This window comes from Cryptomeria japonica, chromosome 5 (assembly GCF_030272615.1).
Source record: "Cryptomeria japonica chromosome 5, Sugi_1.0, whole genome shotgun sequence".
Lineage (NCBI taxonomy): Eukaryota > Viridiplantae > Streptophyta > Pinopsida > Cupressales > Cupressaceae > Cryptomeria > Cryptomeria japonica.
This window is the reverse complement of record NC_081409.1, coordinates 584,743,196-584,759,379: the sequence shown is the minus strand read 5'-3', so window position 1 is coordinate 584,759,379 and position 16,184 is coordinate 584,743,196.

Sequence of the window (16,184 nt, the reverse complement as noted above, 5' to 3'; positions counted from 1 at the left end):
GCTAAAAACCTACTAAAAATGCCTAAAAAGGAAGTTTTTGAATTTGCGTACCGCTGGTCCATAGTCGGCTAGGCGCTGGAATCGTCGCACTCGCTCAAATCGGTGCTCGGTGATCGGAAACGGCATCGTAGCTCCTCCTTGCTCCTCCAAATGTCACTGTCAGAGCTCTCGTTTTCAACTGGTCGCGGTCACAAATGATCCTATTTTCACCCCATTTATACCCCCTGCCGTCACCGTAACTTCGCCCCGCTCATCGCCGTGGTCCCCGTGAACTTCCCGAGCCCCCCATTTCTCCATGTTTCCCCCGATTTCTTCTATTTTCCACCAGTATACCTAACTTCTTCTCTTCTACCACCCTGCCAATTTTCATTCTTTTTCGAAAGATCGCCCGATTTTTCGAAATTTTTCGGCCCATCTCTCGAGGGGGCATACCACCCATTAAATTTACATTTTATGGGGCATTTCTTCACACCAATTTTTCTTTCTTTGAAACGATGCGATAAACTGCACCGTCTCAAAGAGGGGCAAATGTAGTCACATAAATCTGTCCATTTTAATTTAATGAATATTTCGTATTTATTTGATTAAAAATCCACTAACCATCAATTAATTAAATTAATATTTAATTAATTCATCCCCAAACATTCTTCTATTAATTAAATAAATTATTCAATTTATTTTAATTAATTCATTAAATCCAATTCCAATCAATTAAATAAATAAATCAATTTATTTAATTAAAATCCCCTTTTCCTCTTTTAAATAAATTAAATAAAATATTTATTTAAATCATTACCCCCACCCCACTTGCATTTTCCTACAAATGCAACTTGCACACATTTATTGAAATAAATGAATTTTTATTTTAATAAAATCCTATTTTCCCTCACCCACCAAATCCACTTGCAAACCTAATCCCCTTCTAGATTCTTCTAACCCCTTCCTAATTAGCCTAATCCATCCCCTAATTATTGTCACATTCCTAAGCAAAATGGAGTCACTTCTCAAAGACTCCAAAGTCTTTGAAAAGCATTTAATGCTTTGTGTGTTCAACAAATTAACCCCCAAAGTCTTCCAAGACCACTAATGGCTCTTACATGACCATTTATGGCTCTTACATAACCATTTATGGTTATTTCAATCTTGTCTCCCCAAACATTTATTTGTTTGACCATATTCATCCATTTCACATTTGCACAAGAATTTATCCATTGGATAAAAGCTTTATTCTTTGAATAAAGAGTTTATTCATTCAACCAACCTTGACTCAAAATTCCAAGGTCATATCAGGCATTTAATGCTTATTCCCTCTCCTCTCAACCTATCTCACATTGACACTTGTCATCCTGGGATTGGGTTGAAAGCCCTCACATGGATTTGAAATCATTCAATCCTGACCCTTGTTGAGGTTACTCAATCTCAACCATCCATTGCTCCATTTTTCCTATAAATAGAGCCCATTCCTTCATAATCCAGATCCTGAAAACTTGTAAGCATTTAGACTATAGCCATTTTAGAGAGCATTTAGCATAGCATAGCTAAATCTTGTCTTTTTGGTAAAATCAATCATTTTAGCATTAAAAATAGCTTTTCATTTCATGTTTGGAGCTATTCTACAAATCTCAATCCTCCATAAGCATCCATAGTGCAAAAAGCTGCTGAGAGCTACACTATTTTGGAACTTGGAGAGGAGAGGAACAAGGGAGAAAGGAGCTAATATCATGTTAAGAGATAGTTGGAGATATCTCATTGTCTTACTTCTTTAGTTAGATTCATTAGCATGTTTTTAGTGTCTCCTTTGGAATGCCTTCATAGATTAGTTTTTGATTGACTAACGCTAATGCTTTGTGTGTTTTTGGTGTTCTTTGATCTTAGACTAACTTTGTGCCATTTAGGAGGGCATCATTTGGTGAACCCGACGTGAGTCGAACACGCAACCTTCTGATCATTTTTTTTGAAATTAACATTTTGTTTGTTGAAATTGCCACACAGGTCGTGCTTCGGCGCTATTGAACGCGTTTTAGCGCTGTTGCAACAATTTCTTTTAGCGCTATTGACCCTGAGATAGCGCTATTGAAAAGGTTTCAGCGCTATTGACAACATTCCAGCGCTATTGTCACAGTTTCAGCGCTATTGACACACTTCCAGCACCTTTGTCTTCTCGGATTTTTCTCTTCTTTCAGCGCTACCGTTTAAATTAGCGCTTCTGCTCACGCAGACTAGCGCTATTGTATGAATCAGCGCTTCTGCAAAAAACACAGAATAGCGCTATTGCGACAGAGTGTTGCCCAAATTGACTTGTAACCAAAAAATCAAAATTTAGGCTTGTGGAAGCCCCCCCTTTGAGCATTGATTTTATTAACTTGTTTCTTTTCTTTGTGCAGGTTAACAACCCAACAAAAATCACAAAAAAATTTCATTTAAGTGCTTAAAAAGAACTTAAAAACACAAAAACAGTTTTTCATTGTTTTCTAGTTAGGCCTCATTTTCTTTGGTGCTTAAAATTAACAAACACAAAATTTAATTTCATTGCATCAATTGGGACCTAAAATTTACAATCCACATTTCAAAAATTTGGTGCAAATAAAACTGACAAACCACTTGTTTTTGATTTATTTTTGACAAACAAATTTTCCTTCAAAGCAAAACGTGTTTCTCATTAAGTTGACCAGGATTTTCAAAATTCTAGTTTACTCAAACAATTGCCTTTGAAAATTAAAAAGAACACCATGGCTGTTGGAGCAACATCTCCAAATAGTTAGATCATCTTTGCAAATGTTGGATTAAAAAGAACAAGTGAATTTCGTGTTTGGCACGCTTGTGCACAAAAGTCAGTCGAGTGGACCTACTTCTAACACACACTATCCTCTCCTTTGGCTCTCGTGGTCCTAGGTGCAAGAGAAAAGTGTTAGTAACACTCAAATTTTATCTTTTTAAGAGAGGCCTGCCAAGGGATCGATACTCTTGGGAACGACCTCGAGCGGTAAATCCTTCGAGCCGCTATAGAAATCAGGTGAGAGCGAAAGCTGTAGCCTTGGGTATAGCTGTTCCTACAGTGTAACTGGCCGAAAGGACAAATGGGCCCCACCACCAGTTACAAGGCTCTTAAGTGAGTCACTGCAGAATGAACTTATGTCCAAAGCCATCGAACATGACTACGCATCTTTAAGTAGTAGCCCACCCGTTCTATTGATTGAGGATATTTGAGATATAATTTAGTGCAAGAGCATAGAAGGTTTTGCTCCCAAGATACTCACCATACATATTTCCTTGAGTAGAAACATAGCTTTTTGAAAAGTCACTTGTGGCTTGATAAAAGTGGTGACTCCCCCATCATAGGGATCATCTATTTGTTATGCTCGTGCAAGACTTAGTATATCACATCCTTACCTACCACGGCGGGATTCATAAGGTATGTAGTACCAAAGTCGAAGAAATATCAAGATGTGGGCTAAATTTATCACAACTGGCCATTTGACCTTAGGGATAAAAAGTGTTTGAAGTGTGTTCGTTTTACAGACCTAGTGCAAATTGAGCCGACTTCAGGCTTTGGAAATACACCTTAAAATAGATCTAAAGGAAGGGTCAAAAACAAGTCCAAGGATTGGGTTGATCTAGACCCATACTCATTTGTGCCTTTGAGGCTACAATTTTGTGTTGGTGTGCTTGCTTTGTTTTCTTGTCAAAGAAAAATCAGAAAATCACTTTAAAAAACAAAGTACTCATCCAACATCTGTCAACACAACCAAAAATACCAAAAACAAAGTGCAAACAAACAAAGAGTCAAAATTTATGACCATTCTTCACATCTTGCGAAAGAAGAAGTGTCATCAGAATATCACCTTGAAAAGGAGACCACTAAGCTCAAAGGCTTTAATCAAAAGGAGGAAATTCTTCTATCTCAATAGACAAATCTTTGTCTCACATAGAGTCTTTCTACATCGCATGCGTCTATACCTTCAAGGTAAAACAAACGAGTTTGATTCAGAATCATTGAACCGCAGAGCTTTTATGCAATATAGAGCTCTGAGTTATCACAAAAATCAAGGAGGAAAGATTAATCCCAACTTCTTCCCAAACATCTGTATCACCTACAACACAGCTCGAGAAGTGCCACCAACGCCTGAAAGGGAAGAGGTAGAGTTTGTTCCATTTGTAACACAAAGTTTTTATTGAAGTTGAAAACAAAACATCCATCATCTCATTCATACATCATTATTCCATCATCAATCCATCCCAAAAACTCTCAAAACATTCAGAGGTTCTTGTCCCAAGATCCCTTTTTAGATATTGCTTGAAATCAAATGCATCACATCACTTTTTAGATTGTTTCTACATCTAGGATAAGCTCATCCTAAGAGACACATCTACGCAGGTTAAAACTAGTTCATGAGTGAATCCTCTCATTACTAGGTAGTTAAATCTGTAACACATCTCAGATTTCTCTGCACCTTATCACATCCAATCTTATCAAAACAAGCAAGCAATTTAAAGAAGGAATTTTGGTTACATCTACCTTAGAGTGCTAGGGACCTACATACCACCAATCCACTAAATCATCCATCCTTCATCAAACAACTCATCATCATCTTCAATCAACTTCAAAAACAAACTTGCAAACAAAATGGCTCAAACCCGATCACGATCAAGGCAACGGGAAATAGAAATTGAGGAAGAAGAGGACAACCTCAATGAATTTCAAGAAGCACTTGGAGGAAATGGGAATGATGAAAACCCAAGTACTCCCACTCCTTCAACAATCGAAAGGGTTCAGCATAACCCTCATTTTAACAGATTATTTGATGAAATACTAAGGAACAACGCAGATGCTCACTTCTTAAGACTCGCTCAAGAAGGAGCCAAACTCCCCTCTGACTTTGATCTTGCCCAATTAAGACAAGCATCAGAAAGACAAAGTCGCCATGAGGAGGAAAGAGGTAGAAATCACATCAGATATAACATCCCTCGAGGTAATCCACCACCTCCTCCTCCAAATGAAATGGAGATGTTACGGCAACAAGTCGAGAATCTCGCCCAACAACTTCATAGTGGTGTTAAGACCAATCAATTCTCACTTAACGACATCTGTCCCTATCCGTTTGATAGAAATCTTTATATGCCACCCTTTCCACGCGGGTTCAAAATGCCAAAATTCGAAAAATATAGAGGAAAGGGAGATCCCCGCAATCATGTCCGAGAATTTCATTCCGCTTGTCTCGAAGTTGCATATGAAGACACATACTTAATGCGCCTTTTTCCCCAAAGCTTGGGAGGAACAACCACATCATGGTTTTCCCGACTACCAGGTGGCATAAGAACATTTGAGGAACTCATCCAGAAGTTCCTATCTCATTACTCTTATAACATTGAACGCGACATCACCATGGCTGATCTATGCAACACCAAACAAAAACCAGGTGAATTATTCTCAGTATTCCTGCAACGATGGCGCCAAATGTCTAGCAGACGTTCTCTTCAGTTACCTGAACGAGAACTAGTGGAAATTTTCATTTCTAACTTAAACGAAGAAATGGAATTTCACCTGGATGTCAAAGACACAGATTCTTTTAACGATATGATCACCAAAGGTATAAAATGTGAAAGGGCACTCATCAAAAAAGGACTCATCAAAATCTTTAATGAACCCAAAGATGGTCCTCGCCCGCGCTTCAATAGTGATAAACCAAACTTCTGGAACAAGAATAAGAATATTGTCAACGATGGGGTTGTAGATGCTCGAACTATCCAAAATGCACAACCTGTGGTTCGGTTTGCAGGACAAAATCCTCCACCTCAGAATAACACAAATGTTCCTCCTAATCAAGGTCGCATCACATCTCATGATGAACCAAGACCTCGTCCACAAAAACAAAAACGCACATACACTCCCTTAGGGGAACCCATTGAAACAGTGATGCGACAACTCATTTCTCAGAATTTGATCACTCTACCTAAGTTATCAAATTATGAGCCCCAAGTCAAACCAGCATGGTGGAAGGATACTGAACATTGTGAGTTCCATCAAGGAAGAGGACACAAGACAAGTAATTGTCACTGATTGAAAGATCTCATTCAGGATCTTATTGACCGAGGAGAAATTGAAATTGAAGGACATGACCCAAAAACAACCAATAATGATCATCAGATGTTCAAGAACCCACTTCCATCGCAAGATCAAAGGGGTCCTTCCACTTCCAGATGAGGTCCTGATACCACTGATTATACGCAAGCTGCGTATAATTACACTGTAAATCACCTGTATGATGCCAGTGAACAAGTTGCAACTATAACCTTCAAAAATCCCAACTCCAATTGCAATGTTGTTACGCGTCGTGGCAAGGTCACCATCAAGGCAGCTCCACAAGGCACCACCTCCACCCCAAAGCAATATAATCTTGTGGAACAATTAGATAAAATGCCTGCGCTCATATCCATTTTAGAGCTATTATGCCTATCACCATCTCATAAAACAATCTTGGATCAAGCACTCCAAGAAGCGTCAGTCCCCGCAAATCTAAATACGGACCAATTTCAAGCCATGGTTGGAAATCTAAAGTCATCACCTTGTCTCACTTTTTCCGAAAGTGACAACTCTTCCTTCCAGCAACCTCATAACGCCTCACTCCACATCGAAGGCTTTGTCAACCAACATAGGATCAAGCGAGTCTTGATCGATAATGGAGCAGGTCTAAACATTTGCACACTACAGTTGGTCACAGCATTGGGATATGCAATAGAATCAGTGGATCCTCATAAGAAGATCACCATCAAGGCCTATGATGATGCAGAGCGTTCATCAAAAGGAGCTGTGGTACTACCAATCCGAGTGGGTCCTGTGGTAAAGCACATAATTTGTCTGGTTCTGGACCTTCCTCTGCCATATAATCTATTATTAGGGAGACCTTGGATACATGCCATGCAAGCCGTTCCATCTACCTACCATCAATGTATCAAGTTCCCACATAATGGTGCAGAGATCACAATCCTGGGCGATGCAAATCCCTTTGCATTTTGCCATAATATCAGCCATCAACCAGAGATTACTGTTCCTAATAATAAAGAAGCCATTTCCTCCACATCATATATAAATCCTGCCTCTCTTGCCAGTCCACACACCACTATACCGAAACAAGAAAAGCTTAAGATGAAGATCGCAGAGGAAGGTCCTGGAGAATACAACTTGAGTCAGCTCTTTTGTGTGGGACAAATGCCCACTTCTCCTAGAACACATGGTAAACCACAACAGATACTCCAGCAACCACTAAACATACCAGCATGTGCCTTGACGCCTTTTGTTCTTGGAAAGAGTCAAGAGGAAGAAACACAAGATGAGGACCTAGCGGACTGGATCTATAAAGATCCCATCACCACTGATAAACCGCAAGTTACACTTCCTATAGAACAGTATGGCAAAGGCCTCCTCATTATGCAAAGAATGGGATATGATGGTCAGAGTGCTTTGGGATACTGCAAACAAGGATGACATGAACCTCTGCTGCCGGAATTCAAGCCCAAAGGTAATACAGGCCTAGGTTTTGAAAAAGAGATCCTTCCTAAACTCAGATTCAAAGGAAAACCTAGCAAACCATTTTGCCCACCTACTGCAAAGAGGACACCTTTCATAATCAAAGCACCATCAAACACTATCCCCACTGCCCCATCGAGGCTCACAAACCCACCACAACCATCTACAATATCAATCATCCCACCAAACGAACCCGTAATCCCATCAATAACACCAATAGCAGCAGCAACTGTATCAGAACCCGCAGCAACATCTATGGCACCAGTAGTTCCAACAGAAACCGCTGAGTCACCATTACCACTACTTCCAGTAACAAATCCTTTAAACCCCATCACGGTTCCTGCAGCACCGATCATCACAAAGATACATAAACCAATCACACCTGTCGTGTTCAACTCCAAAGACATCCCAGTATGGTATAGCAATCGGATGCTGGAAATGATTCAGAGACCGACTCACATGAGTGGGAATTTGATTCTGTACAGCTTAACACTTCAGATGAGGAAGACACATCACCACCTCCGCCCCGCAAAGACATACCTATTTACGGAGAAGCACAGATAAAGACCACTTGGGTACCTGAGCTAGAAACATCTTCCACAGACCCTACGTCTCATCCTATTCCTGATTCTGACAGGGAGAGTACCATCAACGACCTTCACCACACTGTCTTAACCCTCACTGATACCTCTAACGCACTTAACCTAATCGATGAAGTAATGCCCATTATCCACCCTGAACTCATTGAATGGAACCAACCAAATCCCCCATGTCTTGACCTCTTCCAAAATGATGAGGCTATCATTGACTTTTTGGAATTAAGGGATAATCTACCAAGCGGGGATCACAAAGCTGGATTTGCCATTCAACTTAATAGCGCAGCATACTTCGGGGCGGATGCCAAACCCTTCAGCTGCAAAAATATAACATTAAAACATGGATCTTCCAGTGAAAACCACACTATGGCACTATTTGATCCAACAAAAGTAAAAAGAAAGAGCGTATCCAATGGTGAAAACCTCTCTGAGGCGCCTGAGGATGAAGGGTTTGACATTCTCCCTGCTAGTACACAACAGGAACGATCCACGATTCTTATTGAGGAAACCAATGAATACAATGTGGGGACTCCTGAAAACCCTCATATAATACATCTGGCGTCTCTTCTTACTCCAGAGGAACAACCTCAATTCATAGAGTTCTTCTAGCAGCGCCAGATCAACTTTGCATCGTCATATGCAGACATGCCTGGGCTTGATCCTGATTTAGTCATGCATCACCTCACAGTAGCAAAAGGAGCCAAACCTGTCAAGCAGAAGCTTCGTAAGATGCATCCCCAGATTGCAGTGCTAGTCAAAATAGAACTCAAGAAACTCCTCGATGTTTGTTTCATCAGACCAATTGATTATGCAGAATGGATCTCCAACATTGTTCCTGTCGGCAAACCAAAAGGGGGCATCCGTATTTGTACAGACTTCAGAGATTTGAATAAGGCATGTCCTAAGGATGACTTCCCCCTACCAAATATCGACATCATAGTGGATCTGACAGCAGGACATGCCATGCTTTCACTCATGGATGGCTTTTCAGGATACAATCAAATAAAGATCGCACCAGAGGACCAACATAAGACAGCCTTCACATGTCCATGGGGCACATACTGCTGGAATGTAATGCCTTTCGGTCTAAAGAATGCAGGAGCAACCTATCAAAGAGCAATGACCACCATCTTCCATGACATGATGCATACTATGATGGAAGATTATGTGGATGACTTACTAGCAAAATCACTCACCAGAGAAGGACATCTCCACATCTTAGATAGAATCTTTGATAGACTGGAACAATATCATGTTCGACTCAACCCAAAGAAATGTGTCTTTGGAGTAACCTCCGGGAAGCTTCTAGGATACATTGTCTCAAGCAAAGGTATTGAGGTCGATCCAGCAAAGGTAAAAGCAATCATGGACATGCCACCTCCAAAGAATATCAGTCAGCTAAGGACACTACAAGGACGGCTTCAATCCATCTGAAGATTCATCGCACAATTGGCTGATAAGTGTCACCCATTTACACACCTGCTACACAAGAACATCCGCTTTCAGTGGGATGTCAAATGCCAGCAAGCATTTCAGGTGCTTAAAGACTATCTCATGAATCCACCATTGTTGATGCCACCAGATCCAAGTAGACCGTTGTTACTTTATATCTCAACGACAAGTACAGCATTAGGTGTATTACTGGCACAACATAATGCAGAAGGAAAAGAGTGTGCTGTTTACTATATCTCTCGCACACTAGTGGGCTATGAACTCAGTTACACACCTATTGAGCGAGCTTGCCTAGCAGTAATCCTGGCAGCCACTAAATTGCGGCACTATCTGTTGACACACAAAGTACAACTCATTGCAAAGATTGATCCACTCAAGTACTTACTCAGCAAAGCAGCATTGACAGGTCGCTTGGCCAAATGGGTAATGATTCTAAGTGAATTTGACATTGAGTATGTGGACCGTAAAGCTATCAAAGGTCAGGTTATTGCAGATCAGTTGGCCGATGCACCACTCATAGGCGATCATCCTCTCATTTCCAATTTTCCAGATGAAGAGATATTCATGATCACAGAAGCACAACCATGGAGACTATATTTTGATGGTTCATACACTAGGCACGGCTCAGGGGCAGGCATTTTGTTTATCACACCTCAAGGTGACAGCATCCCGAAGTCTTACAGGCTCACATTTCCATGCACAAACAACATAGCAGAGTATGAGGCTTTGATCACAGGACTCAGATTAGCCATACAATGGAAATTACAAGAACTAAAAGTATATGGTGACTCACAACTGGTCATTCGACAAGCAACTGATGAATATCAGACCAAAGATGATAAACTCATGCCATACAAGCAAATGGTGGACACTCTAAAGACATCATTTACTACTATCACTTTTGAGCAGATACCACGAGATCAGAATCGAGCTGCTGACGCTATGGCTACCATCGCATCTCTCCTAGATCTTCCACAAAATTCAACACGCTACGAGTTCTTGGTAGAACAGCTTTGGATCCCCGCTTATGATATCCCTGAATCTGAAATGATATGTCACCTTGTCGGTTCTGAATCCCCATGGTATGGTGAGTTCTACACCTATCTCCGCGATCATACCCTTCCTCCCAACCAATCAAATAACCAACGAAAAACCTTCATTCGCCAAACTGCTCGATATACCATTATTGCCGAAACCCTATACCGACGCGGTCTTGATGGTACTCTCCTTCGATGTCTGGAACAAGGTGAGATAACAAAGGCTTTGGAAGAGGTACATGAAGGAATTTGCGGGACTCACTCAAGTGGTCCATCACTAGCCAAGAAGATCATGCGAGCTGGATACTATTGGCCATTTATGGAAAAGGATTCCTACTACTTTGTCAGAAAATGCAAGAAATGTCAAGTTCACAGTGACCTGATACATGCACCAGCACAGGAACTGCAACCAATCACAACACCATGGCTTTTTTGTCAATGGGGCCTTGACCTTGTGGGTAAGATTCATCCATCTTCATCCAATGGCCATAAATTCATTATTACCGCTACCGAATATTTCACAAAGTGGATCGAAGCTGTTCCACTTACCCAAGTCACTGGCAAGCAGATCGCCTCATTCATTCTCAACTACATCATCTGCCGATATGGTGTGCCCATGTCCATTGTCACAGATAACGGTCTTCCTTTCAAAAATCAGGATGTCCGTGAGCTTTGTGAGAAATTTCATATCCAACACCGCTTTTCCACTCCCTATTACCCACAAGGCAATGGTCAGGCCGAAGCATCCAATAAAAACATACTGAGGATCCTAAAGAAGACAGTCAATGATGCCGGCCGTGATTGGCATGTTCAACTAAATCCAGCGCTATGGGCATATCGAACTAGCATTCGAACCCCTACAGGTGCAACTCCTTATTCATTGGTCTATGGTGCAGAAGCTATCTTACCTATTGAGGTCGAGATACCATCCTTACGAGTTTCATTGCACAATCTCATCGATGATGAAGCATATAGAGTATCCCGTCTTCAGGACTTAGAGTTATTAGATGAGAAGCGACAAGCTGCATACAATCACCTCAAAGCCTATCAGCAGCGCATGAGTAGAAGCTACAATCACCGAGTTAGATCTCGTACATTTGAGGTAGGTGATCTTGTTCTTCGAGAAAATCCTCGCAACCAACCAAATAGAGAACATCAAGGCAAGTTTGAATCAAACTGGCTGGGCCCATATGTTGTCACTACTGTATTCGGGTCTGGGGCATATCAGTTGGCTACATCAGAAGGAGAACCGCTTGCAGATCCAATCAACAGCATGCACCTCAAACGGTTTTATACCTAAGGTGTACAAGGCATCAAGCTCCCCTGCATATCAGAAAACTACCAAAAACATTCAGAAAATGTCCTAAAGAAAATACAAAAACATTCAAAAAAGTAAAGAAAAATCATGCATCCAAACGGTGAACAACCACTCCAGTGGCACCTTGGGTAAAGTGCGATGGCGAAAACCTGGCAAACAGGCGCCACTCGTAAAGGCAATGGCTCCAGTATCTTTCAGGCTCGTTGCGATCACATTCATACATACACACATCCATCCATCTAACCATGGCTTGTTATTTGATCTGTAATCCAAGAAAGTACTTCATGCGTCTGGCATCCCGCTTTTTCATAAATCATGTCCAACTTGGGGGCAATGCCCTTACAATCTAGATGATGGAAGTGGATTCTACATTACTGGTGATTCATTGGCAAAAACATTCAAAAATGTCTCGCAAAAATCCAAAAACATTAAAAAATATCTCGCAAAAATACCAAAAACATTCAAAACAATTCAAAATCCAAAAACATCGGAAAACCCATCAAAAATCATACAAAAACATGGCAACACCTTGTACATATTCATCCGATCAGATACAAAATAAACATTGACAAAATACTCACACAATGACCATTTACCAATCAAACCACACAATCGACATTAACAATCCAAACCTGTCTTTAAACAAGGATGCATCCTTCCTTACCAAAACAAAGACAAGATGACGTTTTCTTTGACAAGAAAATTATGTTAAGCTATCAAATACTTGGTTGATTTGTGAGTACAATCATTTGTTTATCTGTATCGGGATCCTTTCAGCATTGTTTTGTATCATTTGCGCATTATTTTCGATGAAGTTTTGGGGCATGTACTAATGGTGTCTACGTGGGAAGTTCACTAAGTTACGTGATCTTATGCCAAATGCAGTCATAGATCACTACGGCTTGCTGACTACAGCGTATACCTCGACCATATGAGCACGAACCATTACCAAGGATCCATATTCTTTATTCTTTATGTATATATGCTGTTTGGTTGCAGGTACAATGCTCATTCTTTGGTTCCTCTTCCTCCAAATAGGATAAAGGTTTTTATTTCTTAGTACAGTATGCACTTGTCTCAGGATATGATCAGCCTAAGATCAAGGAGGATGATCCAAGTCATGCACGAACGGAGATAATCCTTGTCTGTTCCGCAAGCAATACTCAGGTTGACTTGACCCTTATATCAAGTCGTTTGTATTAACTTGCTATATTAAAATACATGAAAGAAATACACAGGTCATCTTGAATCATTGTGTCAAGATGCTTGTATTCTCTTCCAACATTTTAAAGCTCAATGATGAAAATAGAGCACTATGGATCGTCATTTCACCTCATCTGTTTATATCTTGCATTCCGTTGCATATCACCCATCCATCCATTCATTCATATGTAGGCTTTTACATGCCAAAATGATTAATAAAAGCTGGTCTTGGATACAATCACGACCGAGTACTCTGATACATCATCAATGCATCATGTCAAGTCTTAAAAACCTTGCATTCTTCATAATCATATCATCATTACATTTAGGTGCATCTTGCATTCCCTCCATTCATGTCATTTTTAAAACATTGCATATAGTTCCTTGTTGACATTAGTTTTCATTAAAATCATTTACATCATTGCATCCATCACAAATAATTAGATTCATTCATGGGATCAAATCGTCTTTGGTTGTTTTAAATCATTTACTAAGCATTTCATCCAGTGTAAATTATCCATTATCATTTTATTAAACTTTTCATCATTTATCATTTGCATTCATTTCTTTATCGTTAAAAGATGCATTCATTCATTGCATAGTATCTTCTTATGCTCATTGTAAGATTCATTCACATTGCATTCATTATCATTACATTAAGGTGCAGTTATTATACCCATTAGTTATAGTATCATCCCACTTTCATGTTTAAATGCATTTTAGATTCATAAGACCATTTGTTTACAAAACATTGGTTCATACCATCTCATATATCCATTTTACGTATGCATTCATTTAAAACACATTATCATATAAACATTTGTACTTTACATTTGTTTATCCATCTGCATTCATTTAGACATCATCATATAAACATTTGTACGTTACATTTGTTTATCCATCTGCATTCATTTACACATTTTCATATAAACATTTGTACTTTACATTTTGTTTATCCATATTACATTCATCTAAACACATCTAGATGCATATTCATACATAACATCATTCATTCAAACATCGTCATATAAATCATCTCATCATTACATCGCAATAAGAAATACCATACACCCTATTCGTGCATCAAGCATAAGCATATGTCCTCATCATGGCATTCCATACATAAAGCATTACATCACAAATCAAATACATCATAAACATATAAACCTGCATTCATATATCAGTATCTCAACATCATCAACTCATCATAAAAACATGCATAAAAGAAACATCTCATCAAATGCATACATGTACACATATCCATCTAAACAATAAAATCATCATCATGCATAAACATCCATACATAATCACATGCATAATCATCACAATATGGGATCTCCTCATATATATCAACTCATATATCAGAGTACAAAGAAGTCTACAAAAATCGGCTACCAAGAGCCATCCAAGATACAGTCCAAAAATAGACAATGATACAATACATGTATGCAAAAATGCTCTCTCAAATGCCACTCTGGCCAGATGCTGTACCTGCACCACCCCTACCTACTCCACCACTGGTACCGGCCCCACCTGATCCATCTCTCCGTGGAGGCCTCATCGAACCCCCACTCCCTCCTGCATCTCCTGATCTCTCCCGCCTCAAAGGACCCATCACTCCCCCACTGCTCTGCATCCTCTGTGATCGCTCTGATCTCGTATGCCGCATCTGGGTATAACTAAGAGCTCGCTGACTGAATGGCACAACCTGCTCATATAAACCTCGCCAGTACTCTATCTCAGCCTGTGCTCGCCCAAACTGCCTCATAACATCCCCTAAAGGCCCCTGTGCTCCTACTCTAGCTCAGACTCTCTCCTGCAGCTCCGCCAATCTCTCCACTGCAGTATCTCTCTCCCGCAGCACCACTGTCAGCTCTGACTCACGTGCAAATAGCTGCACCTCCCTAGCTGCTACCTCCGCCTCTAATCTCTCTACCCGGGTCTGCAAATAACCTATCATATGCTCCCGTAGATCCCCAGTAGCTCCCTCCCCCATGTCCATAGCTGTCGCACCTGTGTCACTAGGTCCCTCACCTGCACCACCCTCCCCTGCACCTGTATCCATCGGGATCTCTCTCTCCATCCCCCTCCCACTCAGCTGCACTCCTCCCTGCATCAAAGGACCCTGTGATATCTGAAGAGGTAATTCACCTCTCCCTCTCCGCTGTCTCGGCATCCCCAAACCTCCTCCACCTCCTCCACCTCCTCCTCCTCCTCCTCCTCCTCGGCCTCCCGCTCTCCGTCCTCATCCCCTATCATCCTCAAAAGCTGGGATCGGCTCAGCCGGGTCTGATATCCATAGAATCGGGTGCGCCGCCTGATACTGTGTATACTCCGCTGTCACCCCTGCATCAACGACCCTTGGTCGTAAGTCCCATGGCCTCGCCTGCAGTGTCTGAAACTCTGCTAGTGCCTGATCATACGGTAGCACTGGACCCCATGCATACCGCTCCCGAATCACCCGTGCATACTCCCCTGATTCGCTCGACAGTCCCTGCTGCCGTCCAAACTACCTCATCACCCGTCCTGGCACCTGTCTCTCCACATGATAAGAGGTCCTCCCAATGAGGAATCGGGTCATGAAGACATACGGTAGTGCCTCTGCATCATCCTCCCATGGCTCACACTCCAAGTATGGCCGCCAGATCACTGCATCCAGGTCATCCAATGCTCGCCGCCACCACTCTAATTTCCCCAAGTGGGGCTGACTCATCATACCACTATACATAAACATATAGGGCTAGTCCATGGCTCAGAATCTGAGACTCACTGGTCGAGTCACTGGTAAGTGCTCCCATGCCCACACATGCAGCAGCGTCATGCCCACTACTAGAGAGCCTCTCCCCCGGTACACTACCTCGTGTAACTCCTGATACATGTGCGCTAACACGCACGGCCCCCAGGCATATCGGGTCCCCTCAGTCACCATCATCTCTATCACCTGTCCCCATCCCACCGCCAATCCATGTGACCGTCTGTCGAGACACAGAAGTCCTCCGACGATCCCTGACAATACTGCTGGAAGGGGCTCATATAGTGCCGCTATATCCTCC